The sequence below is a fragment of the Oxyura jamaicensis genome, chromosome 4 (genome assembly GCF_011077185.1).
Source record: "Oxyura jamaicensis isolate SHBP4307 breed ruddy duck chromosome 4, BPBGC_Ojam_1.0, whole genome shotgun sequence".
In the NCBI taxonomy this organism is placed as follows: domain Eukaryota; kingdom Metazoa; phylum Chordata; class Aves; order Anseriformes; family Anatidae; genus Oxyura; species Oxyura jamaicensis.
This window is the reverse complement of record NC_048896.1, coordinates 31,431,873-31,451,013: the sequence shown is the minus strand read 5'-3', so window position 1 is coordinate 31,451,013 and position 19,141 is coordinate 31,431,873. Positions and strand designations below refer to the sequence as shown.

At 38.9% G+C, this 19,141-nt stretch overlaps 1 pseudogene; it reads right to left on the bottom strand.

Annotated features, from left to right (window-relative positions):
• Positions 1-389: 389 nt before the first annotated feature.
• The window catches only part of LOC118165919, a 37,017-nt pseudogene continuing 18,265 nt past the window's right edge, over positions 390-19,141 (bottom strand).

The following is a 19,141-nucleotide window of genomic DNA, read 5'->3' as shown; positions in this document are numbered from 1 at the left end:
TCTCAAGCCATCAGCTCAGGTCAAAACAACCACTCAGCCTGCTTGCTTGGTCAGCTTGCAGTGTTAGGAAGATCATCGTGGTAGTTACTTAGGGAAATATCACTGCATGTCTCAGCAGAATTAGTAAAGAATTGTGAATTGTAATGCAGTTGGGACTTTATTAAATAATCTAAAACTAAACTACTTAAAAAAATAAATTGTGTGGATTCTATGGTATGATGAACCTTTTAATATTCGTTCATCTTTGAGCAGTGGTGCGTACTTGGAGGAAAGATCAACATGTTTCTAACAGTCTCACAAGCAAAATAAACATTTAGGGCTAGATATGGACTAAGACCTATCATTAACATAAATTCTGGCAACATTTTCATATAATCAAATCAACTCAATTATCCTGCTTGAGGCTTAGGAATTTCTGTTGTAGATTCCCACATATTGAACCAGTCATTTAAAAATACTGATTTGATATTTACTCTAAAATACCAGACATGAACACTTTGCGGATGTGTCTGGCACAGTGCATCTTCACAGTGAACGATCTGATCAGAAACACTGATGCTGAGGAACCACTCTTCATCATAAACTTCCATAAACTCTAATGGGAGATAACAGCATATCTCAGGTGTTCAAAATCTAGCAGTCAAAGTTCTGATAGACCCATCACATCCAAGATAAAACACAGCAGAGAGTTTTCTGAGATTAAAATCAGAAAGGAAAGTTTAAAGAGCAAATTTAAAAAATCAGCACTGAATTAGTGAATTGCAATGCATGCAACACCATCAGCCTGGTTTGCAGAGAAAGGTGTAATGGTTTTCGAGAGAATTTTTGCCTCAGCAGGACCTTACAGGGTAAAAGACAAGAAGCTGATCTTACTGGGAAGGTATATTCAGTGTTGTTGTCCTATTAAAATGAAGTCTTAGTTGCTTAAACCCTTAAAAAAAAAAAAAGAAAAAAAAAATCCTGTTGTGTTAAAACTCATTCTAGTTGAATCTTAAATCTGCCCGTGTTACAGTGCTGACAACTTACCAAACGTTTCTAGGCAACAGAAAGAAAATAGCAGAAAGTAAACAATTCAGATATGCTAATAAAGAACAAACTGATAAAGACAAAAAATAAAACCTATTCTGGTAGGAGCTCCTCACTTTTAAGCAACTCCTTTTGTTTCATGCATAACCAGGGGAAAGTACAGCATCTCACAAAACAAGGGGCAGTGCTTGTCCGAGAGTTTCTTGATAGTGTTATTTTCCCAAAGGATCCTCCTGTTTCTTCTTAACCCTTCAGCAGACAATTGTTTCCAACGTCAGTCAACCTGTGGTGACCACCGCAGAGTCTCCAGAGACTTTGTAAAGTCACTGAGGCTGACTCTGAAGGCCTCTCTCCATTACACAAACCTCTGCCACCTATGGTGGGGGTTAGGTATTTCCCTATTACCACTCCTGTGTGGTCTCCATACTGGGAAGCATGGAGTCAGGTTTCTGTGTCTGACAGGTGTATTTTTTACTGCTGTGGCAAACTAGAGGTGCTGAAATTGCAGTTCATGCCAGGCAGGAGTAGTTGCTGACTGTAGCAAACTCCTCCTGGGCCACCCAGAGTCCAAGAACGCTCTCCATTTTTTTCTGCTTGTCAGTGAGCTCTACCATCAGCTCTAACCTGTCACCAGAAAACCCTTCTTCCCCTCTAGGCCCCAGTAATTACACTCTTTCCACCCGAATGGTGCAGCTGTTCCACTTTGGGTATACTGCAGAACACAAAGCACTTGCCCCAGTGCTGGAGATGTCCCCCAGTTATGGGTCTGATGGCTCTAGAAATGCCGCCCTGCTGTGTTTGGAATGCCTTATCACCCAGCTACTCGGAGAGCACTCTTACTACAGAACAAGGTAAAGAAAGATGCAAATAAAAGCATCTTTCTACCTACACTAAGTTTAAATCACAAGGGTTTCTTTCTCTCTCCTTCGTGGTGCAGTTGAAGAGTTGCAGATGCCCTGACAAAAGGTTGCCCCTTTGGCTGCCTCACACACGCAGCTGATGGTCACCCCAGAATAAACACCCTGCTGGGGACTGATAACCTCTGTAAGCCACCTCCTATTTGAAATTCTGCTGGGGGTCCATAAAACTTATTTTGTTTCCTCTTTATCCAGCATGTCAGGTGACCATTTCCACTTTGTTAAATTAAGAACCGTTTCACTCCCCTGGAGTTGAAAAATATCGCTTTGCTAGATGAGGTACTGGGTTCTGTGCTTGGCTGGCTAATTAACAACTGCTATCAGCAAGGGGTAAAACTCTTCCTTTGTCTCTACTGACGAATCAGTGCATGTTTCAATTCAAAGCATTTCCCTCCTGAACATTATAGGCCATAATACGTTTCTAAATTTGTTTTTAAAAAGTTTTTTGCATCTAATTACTAGCTCTGTACTTCATCCATGATGATAACGTCACCACTTCGGACTGGCAGCTGATTTGGGATGACTGACCCCCATCATCCGTCCTTAAACCATCTTGTAAACTGCCTGCACTACTAACAGGCACACTGTCTTGGGATACAGGAAGGCATTTTTCTGGAGGCTGGATTTGAATTTCACTTCTTAAACTGCTTCACTCTTGCTCAACTTAATGCATGTTGAAAATGAGTTAAGCTAAAAATGAGAAAGTCATGCTAATTATGGAATAAAAATATCCACATATGGAGTTACTCAGGAATAGCTGTTCTTGAATAATGTCATATAAACAAGCCTAGGACATATTTTGAAGGTTTTCTTTACAATTATGACAAACTTTTTTTTTTTTTCCTTTGCTTTTTTCTTTTTTTTTTTTTTTTAATTTAAACAAAAATTCTGGCACAAAACTTAATTCAGAGTAATTGTTCAGGAAGTTCAAAATTGTTCAAAAAGTTCCCAAATTTCTAGCAAAAGATACCCATTACAATGCAACTAGAAGCCCAGAGTAGTTTTTCACATTCCTAAGAGCAGAGAAAGCGATACAACTTAAATGGCAGCAGAGGAAGGACTGAGTCAGCACACAATGGGAACAAGATGCTGGTTGCTGATGTTAGCTCGGTGACTCAGACACCATGGCAGGATTTGCTTCCGTCTGAAAATTCTTTAATTGGAATGGATGATGAGGCATCTGTTCCCTTGCGTTTGGCCTCAACACAGCCCTCTATGGAAAGACATGACTGTTTTGGGAAACAGACAATGGAAAATCTTTTTGACAAAGTACAAAAGGCCAACAAACAGCAGAGCCAAATCCATTCCTGACATCCCTAACTAACTTCAGTGGCACTGTGGCAGAGACTATTATAGCCTATGTGTTAGATGCTCTGCTACAACCTGCTACAAGCTAATTTCACCAGCCTGTTTCTCAAAAGCAGCTAGCAGTTAAGACATCTGACTATAGGTTAATGTTCCATTTCTTATAGAAAAAATGTTGTTAGTGTTTTTCTTAGGAAGATGTTTGGTCCTTTAACCTTCCCCCTCTTTCCTTGGCACTTCAGAAAATCTGTTTGTGCAAGTAACTCACAGAATTATATTGCTGCAGTGGAAAAACAGGAAAGATGTTCTGACAGATAACTCACAGCCTGTACTCTCCATACCACGGCATGTGTGTGGAGAGTAGGACGGGGTAGAGAGTGGTGCAGGCATCTTAGAAAGCAGTAAGGAGCACTGAAACATTTCCAGTGTAAGTTTAGGGCCTGCTTGTCAGATACTTTTATTAAGTGAAGAAAGTTTTAAGCTCCACACAGTCATACTTCAGTGGCAAACTAACAACATTTAAGGAGGAAAAGCTCTATACACATCGGTACCTACATACACACACAGAAGAGAGGAATAGTTCTTCTGTAAGAGCTGCCATCCATTACCTTCAGCACTCTGCAGTGCTGACTTGGTTAGACAACAAAGCAGCAGCCACCAAGCTCAGCAATCACTGACCTTATATTTTGTCCAGAAGTCTGAACCATTTTGAGGGGAGGTAAGATGCTGCCATTCTCTCAGGTTCTAAGGAGTCAAGAATCCATACACGTGTTACAAGGCCACCCACCAGAGACTACATAATCACCCCACTGAGATGATGAGAAGTGCCTATAGTAACGCTACTTTGTACCTCACTGCATGGAAATATGGAAATTTTGCATTCTAATGAGGTCTTGCGCTGAAACTTGACAATAAAAAAGGAGGGAAAGTGTCTTAAAAGACACATTTACAGACCGATTTGCTTTATGCTACTTTTGTTCTGAAGTCAGCAATACTGTTTGGAAACAGTATTCGAGTTTGTGAGAAGTGTAGGTAATGACATAGTGTTTCTCTCCTTTATTGGAGGCTGCTATAAACACAAAGTATAACAAATACATGTATTATTCGGGACCCTTAAGTCATAATCCTACGGATAAAGTTTTCTGAAAACTCCTGAGAAAGCCTAATTTTAGTTATTTTTCCAGAAGAAAGAGGTAAAATAGAAAGCAAAGAATGGAAGTAGTAACAGAACCATGTATATATTTACATCACTACTATTACAAGTACACAGAGGGATTAGACTACTTGAAAATAAATTGTGTGGATTCTATGGTATGGGATTTCAAGCAGGAGAGGATCTTCACAATATTGTCCTCTCCAAGCTCCATTAGGAGTTAATGATGCCTCAGGCAGCATTATCTCCTGCAAATTTCTTTCTGCCACTGCGTCTTCACAACTACAGCAACATCACAGCTCTGCCCAGCCCATGCTATTAGGGGAAGGGAACTGCAACAGAAGCCGAAAAGCACCAATTCCACGGGGACATCTTACTGATCTGCACATTGCTTGACTCCATTAACCACATATCTGGGATTCCCAGACTTTAACATTCCCACGCAGTGCTCCATCTTCCCTAAAGGTTGGAGAGGACAGCAAATGTCAGCTGAGCCTCCTGAAACCTCCAGCTTTGCTCCCCTTCCTGTGGGATGTGGTTTCAGGGGTACGATGATACATGTCTTTGCATACACCTATAATTGCACTTAAGATTTGTTCTGTCAGCAAAATATTAGGCTTATCAGACTAAATGGGTGAGAAAACTTTACAGAATTAATGGAAGCACTCAACCTCTTCTAATTATAAACTGCATTAAACTTTTATGAGAGAAACCATACAAAAATGCTTTGCTTTCAGGGCATTCTAAAAGCAGCTCGTTTCGTTTGGTCAGTTGAACTGATCAGGCAAACAGAAACTTAACCCAGCAAAGTAAAAATACTCAAACAAGGGTGAAATCCCACATTAATCTCTGAGGAGAACAAAAACAAAGGCAAAAGCTGATTACTGACTCTGAGAGGTAATAAAGAACATGCTGCTGTTTCATAAAAAAATCTAATTCTAAAGCAAAAGGGTTGTTCTAAGGCACTACTTCCAAGCACATATATTTGTCTTCTGCTCTTTTTATTTATCTGCCTTTGATGCATCAGCTGATGATGATTTTTATTTATATTACTCCATTTGTTTATGCAGCCCAGCTCAGATCCATGTCCCTGCTGTGCAGTACAAACATGTACATAATAAAACATCAACTCTGTTCCAGAAAACAAAGAACTTGAGGGCTAAAAGGGCAAGGCAATAAAATTGGAAGAAGACTCAGAACACCATTTCACATGTGGGGAACGGATCTTCCAATGATCTTCCACTAGTAAATGACAGGGATGATTTGTCACTGATACACACGGGGACAGGAGGGCATTTTACATAGCATGCCCAAAGGGATATGGAACATCCTTGTCAGAGAGGAGGCCTGAACCCCAATCTGCTGTGCACCGTTCAGAGATGCTGCCATTCTTTCTCTAACTGTTGACCAGCACAAAATACTTCCTACGCATTACACATACACTACATTAGAGTACATAATGTAATGTAGGATTTATAACACAGTATTTACACAGTTTCTAATGTACAATATGCATTACGCTGACATCAATAAAAAGCAACCTCAAAGCCAGTGTTTTTAATGGCTGTTTGGTATTTATTAGAAAAAGCAGAATGTTTTCTTTTCAGTATACCTAGTGACTTGGAAGTCTCAGTACCTGCTGGTTCATTTTTAAGAAAGACAATTCACTGTTGCTGAACTGTGACAGACTCTGGTAGGTTGATGCCTGGGCAACCACCTCTTCAGGTCTGTGATTTCACCTTTTGAGAAACAGGAACTGTGCACAGTAAAAGAGAATATGGGCTCAAACGATCTGACCTCTGTCCTCAAATCTGGTGCTTAAAGAAGTGACTTTAGAGTCAAGACGTGGCCTACTTTGCCAGCAGCTGGGCAAACCTTTTCTCAAGTTTCTCCATTGTCAGTTACTAAAGAAAGACAGTTATTGCAAGGACATGATAAAGACTAGACCTGGCTGGAAAACCTAAAGTTTTGCCTAGCCAAAGACTGTGGTATTTCAAATTGGAAGAAGCCATTCAGATTTTTGAAAAATCTACCCACATTATTTAAAAGGGAATAAAACCCAAACAAAATGTATTTCTGCTCCATCAAAATATTTTGATTCAATTTTAGGTCTTGTTATTATTATATAGTAAATAGCAAGAAAGCAATTGAAATGGTATCATTTCAAACAATCAGAACAAAACAAAACAAAACATTATTCTAAATGTGCTGAAACTTAAGTCAAATGCTTTTTCATCGGTTTGCTTGTTTTCAAAATGAACATGGGCAAAACTAATCTTTCAAAGCCCTTCAAAGTCAGTGTCGCTCCAATGTCTTCCCCACCAGCATAATAAAATGCCTGGTTTGTGTAATTCTTTGAGATCTGCAAGTAAGAGCTGATATATACAAGTAGTGAATAACAGTAATTACTACTGTAGCTAACAGGTTTTATACTTTTTTGAGCAAAGCTATATTCATAGCTATAAAAGGAGAACATCAGAAAAGCTAGGCTGACTTTTCTTGTGTGAGGTGATTGCCAAGCTGAGCTGGTTACAATAAACACTACATTAACTTCTGCCAGTCTGAATCAAGACCTTTCAGGACATTTTGTCCTTACTTTTATCTGTCCTTCGTACTGAGGTTTTTCTGTGGAAAATATTACTTTGTTGTTTGCATCAATGTATAAACAGCAGCAATAATTTCAAGGGATATACTGAAGATTCAAATAGCATTTTGGAATTACTTACAGTGCTAGGTACATTTCTAAAAAGATATATGAAGTTTCAAAAGGAAATGGGGTAGTCAGTGCAATAATTATTTAGAGCATCTTAGGCTGCAGCAGAAACTCAGTCTTGTTAGTCATACTGTTTTCTTCATTAATATTCCCTCGTTTACTCACCTATCTTGATGGAAACAATGCTTAAAATGAAAAGAGCTGCTGTCTTATTGCAGACTTGGCAGTATTAGGTACAGCCTGAATTCAGCGTTGCTGGAGCACGCATAACTCCACTGAGGACAAACAAACTATACCACTTAGTGATTCTTTCCTGCAAGCTTTATCAACTAGCTTTGGCAGCTTCTCTGTATGGTTTAAAGCTGCTGGCAATGCAACATTTAAGAAAGAAAGCTTATTCTTATTCTTATGCCCTGCAGAAAATGGTTTTGCCCGATTTGTCTATGTGCTTATGCTCTATGTTAGTATATAGGATTTCATGCTTCACAGTTAGTCTTCAGCAGCAGCTGCAACTACAGATAAAGGCTAACCTTGCTCGGGAAGAAAGGCTATAGAATACCAGTGGTATAGTATAAATGTATACATCTTAACGACCAATTCAGACCTTTCCAAGGCTACCTGAATGCACAAGCACACAACTTGAGTGTCACCACTCTAACCAAGTGAAGTTCAGTGCACTGAATTGGAATTCAGAAAACCTGAGCTCTGTAACTTGTCCAGCAAATGGACTGAACTTCTCTCCATCTTGGAGCCACCATCCATGAAACACAAAAAGATGATCTATCAATGGAACATGTCATGTAAAAGTAAATACGGTATTATTACCATAGACAGTACTGACATGGTTTTGAAAGACAACACTCCTTTTTTTTTTTCCTCTGCTCATCGAATAGCCATATAAAAACACAAGAGGGACATCACCACACTGTGACTGGAGATTACGTACATAATTCAGTGTCTTTACGTACTAGATTTTCTCCTAGAACTGAGGAATGGAATATCCAGGGACAAACAGATGTCATCATGTCACAGAGAAAGCACCTCAGATACTAACTTAGATTCTGCCTGCATTAAGACAGCAAAAGTTCATCCCAATTTCACATGCTCATATAAATATATAATTAGTAATGGAATGGGCAAAGATTGAGAAAAGATCAATCCATTAAATACAAGAGCTTTTATGTAATTCAGACAGTACAATACCATCAACAGAAGGCACTTCTATTTTAACCACAGAAAAAATGTAATTTTCTTCTACATCCAAGTTTTATAGTTTTAACCAAGCCAGTAAAATCTATTTTTATATGCATAAAAGAATTACATAAACAAATAAGTGTTATTTAAGGACTGCTCCTACACTTTTAACATTTCTGTGACTGCAGTCAAGAACTGTAGAAATTGCCAATGCTGGGAATCGGGATCCAGAAGGGAACAAAATATCCTTTATAAAGAAATCAGTGGTAAAAGCAGATGGACTTGTTCTGAAGAGGGTTTTGGTACGTGCCCTATGAAAATTATACACCCCACCATTTCCAGCTGCAGTGAGTCAGATCGGAGAACTGGGCAAGGCGGACTCCACAGAGTGAAAAATGACTCACCAGAATCTGTTTAGACTGAGCTCCCTAGTCCTAACAAGAAACAACAGCAAGGGAGATATGGGGTTGATCTGATGAAGAAATATTTGCCCCAGTGTGGAGACTTTTTCCTAGCCCTTTATCATCTGCCTTAGTTGATAACTTCTCCTCTGCGTGTGGAATTGCAAGATGAGGCTTTCTGACCTCGCTGGAAGAGCAGGTGCTTACAGGGGAGGACAGCAATGATTTAAAATGCAAGGGAAGAAAATACAGATAAAAGGAAGGGCAACGCTCACCAATAAAATTAGCAATTACTTAATGGCCTTAGTGAAGGCCTGACTTAGAGAGATGAGTATCATATGTGGCCACTGTTTGTAATTAGCACCGTTTTATTCTGTATGTGACCCTCTCGACCCAAAGCCAGAACTCCCCTCACTGTGCTGCAGTCACAGATGCCCAAGGCTGGCCCTACGTTTCTGTCCCTGCTCAATGGAGATAACACGAAAAAGCTAATTCAGCTTGGAAGTATGAAGTGTCTTTCCAGAGATGCCCTCAAGGACAAGAGCCCTGTGAAGTGGCTATCAAAGCACCCCAAGCTAAGGAAGGAGTCCTTAGGGTGGCCTTAGCAGGACCACAGAGCAGGACTGACGATGGACTAAGAAGCAGAGGATGTCATCATACCCTACGCTCCAGAATAATGTGAACCAACTTCTGCAGAAGGACTACCCAAACACACGGGCTCCTTTTTGCTTTGCCGCTGCTGGGAGGGGAGTTTGTGGAGGGACTTGTGCCCAGGTGGGCCTTTGGCAGAGCCAAGCTGGCTCCGACAGCCGCCTGCGGTTAGTCAGCACTGGGCAGCCCCCAGCAGCAGAAACAAAAGGTTCACTCCTTCCCAGGACAAGCTCCTGGCACAAACCTAGTAATCCCTGGGGATTTAACCAGTCACCGGGAACACAAAGTATGTACTTCTCACTACTTATGCAAGAACTGTTTTTCACATTTATATAAGGTTTCCATCCTATTCTAGGCACATAAAGAGGTGGAAGTTATATTTAATTTAATTTAAAATAGCACAGGGCAAATGAGTATCTCACAATGGGATGTGGAGCTTTCCTCATAATCTTTTTTTTTTTTTTTTTTTAATACCTTCATCTTGATGCAATCTCACTTCTCTTGTACCCCCAATGATATTTCTTTCCAGGGTCTTTATGAGTCCTTCTCTTACTTCTTGATGGGAATGCTCTGATAGTAACTAGAAGAGGAAATTCTTCCCTGATAGAAAAGGGAATCAAAGCAACCAGCTGTCAATCAGCTTAGCAGCAGAATATTAGTGAGGGGCCTCCACAGGCCCATGAAATCATTTTCTGCAATGATCCCTGCCCTTCTAAAAAAAAACTGCACGTTTCAAGCTGCCACTCAGCTCTAGCTACACCCAGCATCGACCTTGAAACACACTTGTTTTTTATAGATATACTAAATATATTTATTTTGTGTGGTTGGTTGTTTTTTGTTTGCTTGTTTGTTTCTCTGAAGCAGTCCAAAATAATTTATACATTGCTTGCAGGGTTGATAGGCACTTTACTACATTATCAGCGTTAACCATTCTACTTGAATTTCCTGTTATTTAACAGCATCCTAGCTGACTAAGAAAAGGGAAAAGAGAACACCAAGTGCCTCTGCAGAAGACTGCCTTCCCCCACTGAAACTGTAGGCAGAGACCTGCTCAATCTCCAGACTGCTCTCAAGGCGTTCACACAGACTGTGCCTGAGGAGAGCACAGGTCTGAAATGGAAATGGTTCTCACTGTTTAAGCTAGTTCATCCAGCATTTCTCCCCTTGTTCAGAAATCACTGTGTTCAGAGATCACTTACAATGCTTTTTAAAATCACACCTAAAATGGTTATAATGTCTCAGCTAATATTTGAGTTGAAACTGTGACCCAACTACAAAACTACAAATCTCCCCCCCCCAAATTAATTTATTATCCAGAAATATATATGACTTTGCAATCCAAGTGTGTGTGTCACCATTAAAATGCAGATAAATATATCAAAGACTGCAAAGATGACACCTGGACTGAGATACGCTTTATATTAATTCATTCTCTCCCAGTGCAAGCTCTTAACAGCAGTTAATATGTAACCAACAGAAAGACAGCTTGGCAGAATGCAGCATTTTCCAGGAGATGGTTTGAAATGTTATGGCTTTGGTGTTATTATGTCTAGTAAGCTTTCAGCAATGAGACAGAAATTTCCAGTGGACTGGTGTCTTTAACAGTTATTTCTTATTTGTATCACCACAATAACTAGCAGCCCTAAATAAAGAATCAGCTCCTCTGCTACACAAAGAACCCTTCAAACACTGCAAAGTGCTCAGAGAGTCAACAACCAAACCAACAACTGATAAGCCATAAATTGAGCCAAAATCAGACCTGCTAGATAAACAAATTCACCCAGTACAGACAGCTAGCAGAATACATTAAGCATAAAAAATACAGCTGTCAGAAAACCAGACTCATTTGGAAAAGTAGTGCAATTTGAACTGATTTGGTATCGAGCAGGCACTCAGAGAAGGAGCTCTCTTTGGGCTGGTATTTTCTTAATCGCTTTCTTATTTTCGCAGTCTTCTGGAACTAATGGGTAAATCACATTGATTTTGCACTGCTGCCATACAAGAAATCATGCTTTTATTGCTCGCTCGTGTGTTTCCCAAATAACTTTTATCTCATGTTTAACTTCTTGCACATCACTGGTGAACTTTTCCCCTTGCTAATATTAAAAAGAATTATGAAGGCCATTCATTTTAAAGTCTATGAATCCATATTACTCCTTTGTTTTTATAGGTGGTTGGTTATTAAATATTTTATTATGTACAACTTTTTTATTTTACATCACAGGAAGTAGAAATGAATGAGGAATATGAGGGTAGTGATAACGGTTACAGACTATGTTTCAATTCTATTACTGTAGAAAAAACTTATTCTATTAGCTTTATAACAAGATGATGTCATTATTACAATGAAAAGAATGAATTTAGAAACATTGGACAAAGATCATTTCAGCATAATTTTTTGCTAAGCTATTATGCAGCACATAAATTGTCTTGATTTTATTTGGCAGCTGTACAAACCAAATGTTTCAAGACTGATTATGTTCTCATTTGCACTGATTTGCTCTATTTACAGCAATGCAACTACTTGCAATTTACACCAGTGTAAGAGACAAAAGAATTCATTCTTCCCTTAGTAGAAGTTATTTGATTTGATTTGCTGAGACACTGAGTTTTTTGGATTGATTGCTATCAACAAATTTTATCAGCGAGATTACTGCAAAGCAAAATGGTAACTGAATAATTACTGACGGTTTTTAAACTTGTTGTAGGATACCCACATACCTACATTGATGGATTTCATTTCGATAGCAGCATTTTTCTTTAAGCAGTGGAAAATGTGAATTAGAGATAGAGCCACTGCAGTAATCATTTGCAACTAATAACAGAAGTCCTGCAAAGTACTTGCATGCTCTTTATCAGCCTTTTTTCCTCCTCACTGCTACAGAAGAACACTTTTCTAAAGCCAATCTTCTCTGCTATACTAGCAGAATGGCAGAACACTAGCTCTTAGCTTCCAGTTCTGGTCTTTCAGAAGCCCTGCGTTTGTTTGAACAGCCAGAAGCTGGAACCTGTCACAGGAGGGTGAAATTTGTATCGAACCACAAAACCTTTCCGAACACTTTCCATGGCCAAATTTTAACTTCATTTAAAATGAGATACATTTAAAATGAGATACTAAAACCAAAGTACAAGCTCAAACTCGGGTAAAGGACATACTTCCAGGAATCTGAGTATCAGTTTGAAGTAGATCTGCATTCAAATAATATTTAACTGAACTGGGGATAAGCAAACAAAACAATTTTTTGAGATGATCCCATGCAAATGAATGATAAAAAAGCCAGAAACTCTGCTTTGATGAAGCATATGAATATTATGCCTCTCAAAATCAGGGAGATTCTTGATCTGCTTTGTCCCCATCTCTCTACACGCTAAGTAACAGACAAAGAGGCTAAAAGCTAAAAGCTTTTTTAGCTAAATCTGTGAAACTAACTGTACCAAATCAGCTACTGAGTTGGAAGCTGAGCAGAAAAATAAATACCTCAGCCTGCAGTGTTTATTCAGTTTTTCTCTAGAGAAGCGAGGAAGCCTATAAAGAGTGCTGCCACCTTGGAAAGGCTTGCCTTCCTTACTGGTACCTGTAAATATGCTTAGACATAAAATGTTCTAAACTGGAAATCCAAAGCACCTAATGAAAGAAATGCCAACTTAAAATACTTTGGCTTTTGGTGAAAACATTTGAATCTATGATAGAGTTTCTTGACTCTAACTGTTGAATTGAGTAGTTTTTCTTAATCTAAAGTGGCATTATCTTCCAGTGAATAAAATTTTCCACCAACTTATTTCACCATCAGCCAACAATTTAAGCTGAACACACTAAAAGCGAGCTGGTCCATCACATTTCCTTCAGCAAACATGCTGTTTGCCCCAACAACAGCTCCCTGTTTACACACCCTCATTCTTTCCCCTGGAACAAGCTCTCTTGTACTTGGTGATGAGTCCCACGCAGAAGATGACTAGGAAGCAGAAAAGAGGGGTCCCCACATTTCTTCTTATTGTGTAGATTTGGTTGATCTGTCTCCTTTCCCGCCTCTCATGCTCACTCTTCCTTTGCTGGCAGACAAGAATCAAGCTGTCCACACCCTGTCCAGAGGTGGCACACTCATGTGTCATACCTATCCACTGGAAGTTAATGCCCTCTCATGTCTGAGTAGTTGAGCTGCTAGTCAATGTGTTTTTAAAGTGGTGAAAAAATGGAAGGGAAAACGGTTTACCTCTGCTGGATATACCTGTTCAGGGCCAAGGAGAGGAGTTGAGGAGTCCTACGGAGCACAGTATGTTGAAGCTGGGATTTGTTTTAAAAGAAAATATGTAAAAGATGCCCATCAAGGGAAGGAGGAAAGGGAAAACTGTGTTTAATTCCCTTCATGAAAAGATGCATAAAATAAACTTAACCCTTTTAATCATAAAATCATTGCATGCATATTAGTCAAGTATTTTTTAGCATTTGATGGCATCCTGCTTTAGAGAAAGTAGGTGGTTTTAGTTGTGAGCTAAGCATCGTAACTAGCCTTGAAGGAGGACTATGGGTGGATCCCAGACCTGTTGTTTCAAGCTGAATGCTGTGAGACATAAAATGTGACACCCGTCTTAATCACTGTTACACTTAAGCCAGTAATGCACACCATGAAGCTTGATGGAGAACACAGCTTGCACAACAGCCAAAGGATTACAGGCCAAGCTACAGTCATCTTTTCCTTGTATGCAGAGTACGGGAGAGCTCCAACCAGAGAAAGCATTTATGTGCCATTTGAGATTCTCCTGAAATAGCACTGGGAAAAGCTCCAGGGAAGTCCATGAAATTACACAAGGGATTAGTGTGACAGGCACCATCTCTTCAAGGTTTAACATGGCAAATACAAAGGCACCCTCAACAAAAGCAAAAATCTGCTTCCAAACAGAACTGTAGTAAGGAAACTATTTCTAGTCTCTCAAAAAAAAAGCCCACGAAATCTCAAGCCTTGCACACTTTGTACACTTTTAGTTGCCTTCTGATGTCAGGGCTTTTATGTTCACTTTTTCAAGTGTTTTTTGTTTGTTTGTTTGTTTTGTTTTGTTTTGTTTTCAGTTGTTATGACAAGGAGCTTTCTTTAATCAAAGACTAGCACTTCCATGCTGCATTTAAACTAAGCAGATTTTATAGTCTGGAACCACAGTTACAGCAGTGACACAGGGGTACCTGCCAGTCTATGCAGCTGAGCTCACTTCCACTGAAAACTGAAGCAGGGAGGAGAACCAGCACACAGGGAAGTCTCACTCCAGCATGGAGCTCAGGCAGGCACAGAGTTCCTTTACAGGCCATGGAACTAGAAGTGCTCTTCTCAATAGTTCTTAATAAGACTAGTGCTTCTAATAACAAACCTATTCTAATTTCAATCTCAAAACTGCTGATAAGTTAAGGATAACACATCAAATGAGGTAAGACGGAGTTAAGATATGATCTGGCAAGAACCAAAAGTGTGACCTTTGTACAAACACTCATGAAGTATTTGCTGTGCTGCGTGTCTGCAGTGTGCAGCCGCTGGGTGGGAAAGTTAGAGCCTTCCACTAAATTTGGGCAAATAATTCCAAATCAACCACCTATTACAATTGAATTTGTCCAGACAACTCAACACCACCAAGAAATTATTGTAGTATTCCAGTGAAAAACAAACAGGAATACAAACAAACAAAAAAACCCTCTTAATCTTTTTTCCTTACGGTGTAGTTATACGGCTTTTATTATTCATCTGTGTCCCATATCAGTTGCTGATAAATTTGGTGCATCAGTAAGCAAGCTGTTTATGGAAATGGCATCATACAGCTTGCTATTGTTAGAGAAATAGTGTTATTTGAAAGACATGGACATTTTACTCTACCAAAATCCCAGCTAGTGATAAATGAAGCATTGCTTGTATGTGTCCAGATTCTCAATAAACCTCAATAAAATGGCCAGTTAAAATGTTAGAGGCTATGCTCACTTCTTCTGTGAAACAGACTTGACAACTGTATTTGCAAATACAACCCAGCCTCCTGAATCACTAGCGCTGTAAAATCCCACCTCCTAATACAGGCTGATATTATAAGTTTTTTCTTTTTTCTTTCAAAGAATCCAATGAAAATATAAATACTATTTTGACAAAAAGGAAAACTGCATATTTATTACTACTCCTCTTGAGACATTTTGAAACTCCAGCTTCTTGTCCTGAGGGTATGAATGAGCTCTCTGCTATTAGTAAAAGTTTAACAGAGGGCTGCCACAATTCACCTTTACTGATCAGAATGGCTTACATACGTCCAAAAAGAACCGTATCAAACAATCCTTATCTGGATTTAACACAACCGCAATGATAAAAATAAAAGATAAATACAAAAGAAACATACAAAGAGAAAATTAAAGGAAGGAAAGGAATGTTTTTCTTCACTCTGTTATAAGCATTCTTCCTAAAATTGCAGCTGATCTCCTTCACTTCCTTTATGTGAAACCTTCACTGCAGCATGTGTTTCAGCTGTGTTACTTAGGATTAGCAATAGCACCACAAACCACATTACCTTATGCTCATCGCCACAGTATTTGCTTTTATCATACTGATTAAAGGCAACATGACTACCTACCTCTACCCATGAACTTTGATTTGTGATCTCATCTTACCCTACAGAGGAAAAATGCATTGAGTGAAAGTTTTTCATACAGATCTTTTTAACTATATATGCCATCAAGAATTAAAGTTAGAGAAAGTAAGTATATGAATGGCTTATTATGTTTGGAGTGCAGGATGTGGAGGATTGCGTCAGCCTAATTTCTATGGGAACATGGTCCCGTGTCTGACTAGCAGGGAAAACATCTGGCATCTGAACATACGGATTTTACCTCAAGAGCTGCACTGTGTCAAGCAAAGAAAGTTACTGGTGATGCCTTGTGTTTGAGAGTTTTAGTTGGCTGTTCAGATATACCACAGAAGATGTTGACTCTCAGGACCAAAGCAGAGAGATAATCCAAAATTCAGTGGGAATTCTAGCACAGAGAAAGGGAAAGCTGAGTGTGGCACCTACAGTCTACGAGGCAGAAGACATTTCTCAGTAATATTTTGTAGCGGATGGAGCCTAAGAAGGGCAAACTTCATCTCCAGATAGACAGCACTGTTGTAACATAACTGGCAAATAATAACGGTATGAATAATTGATGCCAGATTAAAATAAAGCTTTTTAACTACCCAGTGATAACGCTCACTCACAGATGGGGACAAACTCCTAGTTTGTTGAAGGAACACAAAAATCTGTTGTACAAGAAACATAATCCAATTATCTTCCTTCAGAGTATTCTACACTGTATGCATTTGTTAGTTTAATGCTGCCGTCTCTATTGCTAGTCCTGCATTTATGTAAATACACTTACTTAAAATAAAACTTCCACGAGTGTAAATGTGATCAGAATAAAGTTCCACCTTAGATACAAACACAAGTGAACATGCATTTGTAGACAGTGCTGTGTTATACATCACAGTACCTCTATTTATTACAGTTGTTCAAATGTAATTAATCTTTTCTCCACGACTCCAAAGGCAAAACGACACTTAAAAGGAATAGTATTTTAACCCTCCTGCTAATAAAACAGCAACAGATGCATACTGAAGTAGGAACAATATGCTTCGCTTTTGTGGGGGTGTGCCAGTAATAATACATCAGCTGTGCTGTGGAACAAATTCTACAAAACCTGAAGATGAAAAAGTTCACACCAAAAAAATAAAAAGCCCTGATATTTAGAAGACAACAATGTGAATAAAATGTTCCATGTACCAAGCATTAAGAGCCCAGCCCAACTCTCTCTGAAGTCAACAGGAAAATTCTCGTAACTCAATGTTATGAAACCCTGAAGCAGGGCACAACCATCGTAAAACACTTAAAAGGCACAGCCCTCTTTCTGACTTTGATTCTCACTGAACAAAAATAAAACTCTATAAGAAAATGAAAAATCCTGTACAAAATCAGTTCCCACAGCATTAGACTCTATCCACGTACATCAAATAGCTGAGATTGCTTTCATATTTTGTCAAATACCACGGTAGGTAGAACTGAGATGTAGATACGTGCTTAAACATCTTTATCTCAGCACAATACTTCTATAAAAATGCTTTGGTGGCCAAAACAAACTTTATTCTAAGCAGGTTATCCTTTCTGCTTTTTTGTCTTCTACTTTTCTTTTCTGCAAAACCGGCAGTTCTTCAGAACTCCATGCTGTTACCTCTCATACGCTCATCATTTATTGAAAATCTGCCTGAAGGCTGAATTCACAAGCATGGCAGCAGCACTATTTATTTACCATCCTCTTTTACTCTGCTATTAGAATTGCAGCACTAGCACAATCTAAACAATTTATAGAGTGAATCAAGAACCCTGGCTCTTCCCAATAAAATGTGTGACTGAAAGCAGATAGTACAAACAGCTTATGGACCCACTGGGAGGATGTGACTAATGTGTGGCTGTACTACTGCCATATTGCTGGACATAATCCAAACAGGCTGCCTTATAACCTTGGACCAAAAACTGCTAGTATATCCATCACTTAATCTATTTTCTGGATGTAAAATATTTCTGGGATTATTAGTATTTTTATTTTTATTTTTTTTAGTCTAGTTCCTTATTTTTTCCCCAGGTTATTCTATTTCTGAATCCAATAATACAAAATGCATTATTTTTGTTTGCTCTGGAGAGAAGTCCCAAACGGCTCTAAAGTCCATCAGAGAACAGCTGATGAGGAGTGCAGATATTACTGCGTACAGCCACAGGCTCCGAGCATTATCCTCTCACAGAGAAACTTCAGTTAGCTGGGACTGTAGTGAATTATTCACATCTTTCTTTCTATTTTACAACTCAGCAAACCACAGGGAGAAATAAAACACCACCCGCACAAGCAAAATAACCCTCTTCAAACCCTCTTTCTTTTTCCCTGTTACTTGATCTGCTTATGACCTATGAAAGTTTTTGTATAATTTCACAGTTTTGCCTATAATTTCCCCCCATCTCCTCATTCTCCTGTGTTTTTCTCTAAACCAATTTGCAATTTGAAATTTCCAGGCAACTTAGATGATAGCGGTGGACTTGTAGTGTTAGGTGGAATGTTTGGACTTGATGATCTTAAAGCTCTTTTCCAACGTAAACGACCCTATGATTTTCTTCTCTTTCATATACTATGCATGTTCACTGCATTTTTATAATCAGCTAAGTCAACAGTACAGTTTCACAGCTTCAAGTAGCCTCCCTAGTTAAACATGCTTTTTTTCCTTCCTGTTAAATAAATGTAACACCGTCTGAAAATTTCTTTTAATCATGTTTCTGTAACTGCTTCTTATTGTATCTTGGTTACTGTACTTCCCTCTCCTCCCTGAGTATTTATTGCCATTTTTAAATGATATTACCTGCTTGTTATATTTTTTAGAGGATAAGTTTCCATCCAGTTCAGCTAAGTCAAGTTTTAAGTCTTTCTCTTATAAAATCTGCAGGGAGAAACCTATCTGACACCTTGTATGAGCTTCCTTTTATAAATTCAAAACCAGGGAAACACACCTTTGTAAACACAGACTGGGTCATTGCTAGAATACCTGCTAGAAGCTACCAATTTGGATTCTGTCTTGTCACATTCAAGCATGATTCTGGCATTCATCAGATTGTTCAAATATAGCCAAATGATATAGAACATCCAGGTGTGCCACTAGAAAAGCATTGAACTGAGACAGAATGAACAAAGAGAGCTAGACTCGGGAAAAGGGGTATAGAAAAAAAAGCAAATTGGTAATTTGAAAACAGT